A 3,602-nucleotide genomic window follows, 5' to 3' on the forward strand; every position below is an offset into this window, starting at 1 on the left:
TACAAAGATAGGCTACAGTCCTACATGAAAAATGAATAATCTGCAAAGGAAATTACAAAAACAATTACAGTTACAATAGCACCAAAAAGAATAAAATACATAGGAATTAACCAAGTAGGTGAAAGACTTGTACAATGAAAATTACAAAAACACTGCTGAAAGAAATTATAGACATAAATAAATAGAAACATATCCCATGTTCACGACTGGAAGACTTAATGTCGTTAAAGTGTCCATATTACCTAAAGTGATCTACAGATGGTGCCATCCCTACCAAAATCCCAATGATTTTTTTTTGTATCAAAAAACCCAGCCTAAAATTCATATGCAATCTCAAGGGACCCCAAATAGCCAAAACAATCTTGAAAAGGAAGAACAAAGCTGGAGGGCTCAAACGTTCTGATTTCAAAACTTAACTACAAAGCTACAGTAATCAAAACCATATGGTAGATGGTAGCTGAAGGAAACTGGGTGGTGAACACATAATAGAATATATAGATGTCAAATGATAATGTACACCTGAAAATTATATGATTGTATTAACCAATGTTACCCCAATAAATTTAATATAAATAAATAGATAGATAGATAGATAGATAGATAGATAAATAAATAAAGATTAGAGTCTAGACTGCTCAAAACATAAACTACCAGGTTTTTTTTCTTTCCAACTAATCTTTTCTAGTATTCATTATCCATCAGTAATTGCTATTGCAAATTACTACATGATGTCCAGTTTTCAAGAATTTGGTCTATTTTTAATTTTACACCCAATGGGTATTGATTCTCTCATCTTTATTACTAAATAATTTGGAATATAATTTTTGCTCTAGTCACCGTAGAGGTAAAATATAATAAGTACAAAATGAATAGTGCTGGATAAGACAGAGAAATTGTTGAGAATTACATGAGCCAAAAAAATCGTCACTGAAGAGATGAAACTTAAAAGACGAGCAAGATTGAGATTTATAAAAAAAAAAAAAAAGAAAAGAAAATTTAAAAGGGGAGGCATTCCAGATATGGGACCAACATGTACAAAAAAGCATGGAGACAGGGACAGAAAGTAAGTCAGAGAATTAGCTTACTTTCATGGAAAAGCAGGTGTCAAAAAGGCACACTAAGATTAGGACATGAAGAACTTCAAATGTCAAATGAAGGAATTGGGACTTTAGAGTCAATGAAGAGAAACTGATGGGAGCTGAACAGAAATGTAAGTGAGCAAAATGATGGCTTAACTGGTGGCAGCGAGCTGGATGGATTAAAAGTAGAAGAAATGAAAAGAATGACCTAGGATCCTATATTTTAAAACAGCTTTACTGAGCTATAATTCACATACCATACATTCATTCACTTAAAGTGTACAAGTCAATGTTTTTAGTATATTCACAGATTGTGCGACTGTTATCACAATCTAACTTTAGGACATTTTTGCTGCCCCCCTAAAGAAATCTGTATCCATTAGCAATAAATCCTCAACCCTTCTACTACCTCCCCAGCCCTTAACAACCACTAATCTATTTAATGTCTCTACAGATTTGAATATTCTAGATATTTCACCAAATGGAATGATACAGTATATAGTCTTTTGTGACGAGCTTCTTTCACTCAGAATAGAATAATGTTTTCAAGGGTCATCCATGTTGTAGCATGTGTCAATACTTCATTTCTTTTTTGTTCCAAATACTTTACTATATGGATATATCACATTTTATTTATCTATTCACCCATTGATGAACATTTATGTTGATTCCACTATTGTGCTATGATAAATAACGCTGCTATAAACATTATTGTGCAACTTTCTGTAGACAAAGGAGTAGAATTGCTGAATTATACGATAACTCTATATTTAACATTTGGGAGAAATGCCAAACTTTTTCCAAAACAGCCACACCATTTTACATTCCTACCAGCATTTTATAAGGGTTTAATTTCTCCACATCCTTGTCAACACTTGTTACTATCTGTCTTCTGGAGTATAACCATTTCAGTACGTATGAAGTGGTAATCATTGCATTTCCCTAATAAGTAATAATGTTGAGAACCTTTCATGTTTATTTGGCCATTTTTATATCTTCTTTGGAGAAATGTACATTAAGATCATCATGTTGTCTTTTTATTACTCAATTCTAAGTTATTTAGTTATCTATATGTTCTGGATAGAGATACTTTATCAACTATGTGATTTGCAAATATTTACTTTCATTCTTTCTATTTTCTTGGTGGCATCCTTTGAAGCACAAAATTTTAAATTGTAGTTAAGTTCAATTAATCTATTATTTCTTTTTTCATTTTTGCTTTAGGTGTATACTCCAGGCATCTATGCCTACCTATGTTTTCTAAGAGTTTTATGGTTTTAGCTTTACATTTAGGTCAATGATCCATTTGCAGTGATTTTTGTTACATACGTGCTATAAAACAGGGATACAACTACATTATTTTGCATGTAGATATCCAGTTGTACTAGCACAATTTGTTGAAAGAGTAGATTTTTTCCATATAATCTAGGCATGTAATAATAAGGTCCTAAAAAAGAGTGATGTCCTGGGAATCACTAGGAAAACATAATAAAAAATAGGGATTAGTGGCCAGGCTATGAGAGACTATGAGAAGGCGAGAGAGAGGTGTGGCTGGGTAACCAGGAGAATAATGTTACTGCCACTGATATAAAAATTCAGGGGAGAAAAGGGTTTTTAGAGTATGATAAGCTCTATTTTGGATATTTGATTTTGCATTGCCCAGGTGAAAATGTACAGAACATCTGAGGAGATGCTGACTGGTAATATAATGCTGGGAATATTCTTCATGGAGGTGCTAATTAAGTATTCTCCCCAAAGGAAAAAATTAGAGATTAAACAATACTAAGAGGAATACTAATTTCATTTAGGGAGGAGAAAAAGTAGAATAAGAGATTCTTTCCAAGTAATTTATTCATTTATTCTTTCAACAAATATTTATGGCGTGTTTATCATGTGCCAGGAACTACACAAAGCACCCGGAATTGGAGGAGGCAACAATCAGCATGATCTTTGCCTTCACGAAACTTTCCATCCAATGTGGAGTAATACACAGCTAAATAAGCAATTGCAATGCAATGATAAGTACATGAGAGCGAAAGTCTAGGATTCAAATGAAAGATCCACTTCAGTCCAAGTGTGTCAGGAAAGGTGCTGGATAACTTGTTATCTAACCAGAAACCAAAAAGCCAAAGAAAGAGGCAAGGAATGGAGTAAAGTGGTCTAGGTAGAGAAGAGCACGTGCAAAGAACAGAAGAATGTTGGCGGCACTGAAAGATGTCTGGTCCAGCTAGAATACCAAGCCCTAGAAAAGGTGATGTGGTAAAAATGATAAGCAGCTCAATCATGAAGTAGATGACTGGGTAAGCCATCCATCCTCATCTAGTCCATATGTTGCCCTACTAATGATGAAGAGTAGTCTGAGAGCCATTGCTAGAGTTTTATTAACTTCACCCTGCTCCCCATAGTAGCCTAACTGCTGCACTGCTCTACGCTCAGGGGCTGCCTCAGCTGCCGTCTCTGTCCTCTGTCTCTCTCCCAATCTTCCCTGTCTCCCACACTGCTCAAGTTGTCTAATGAATTTCC

Source organism: Pteropus alecto, unplaced genomic scaffold, assembly GCF_000325575.1.
Source record: "Pteropus alecto unplaced genomic scaffold, ASM32557v1 scaffold270, whole genome shotgun sequence".
Lineage (NCBI taxonomy): Eukaryota > Metazoa > Chordata > Mammalia > Chiroptera > Pteropodidae > Pteropus > Pteropus alecto.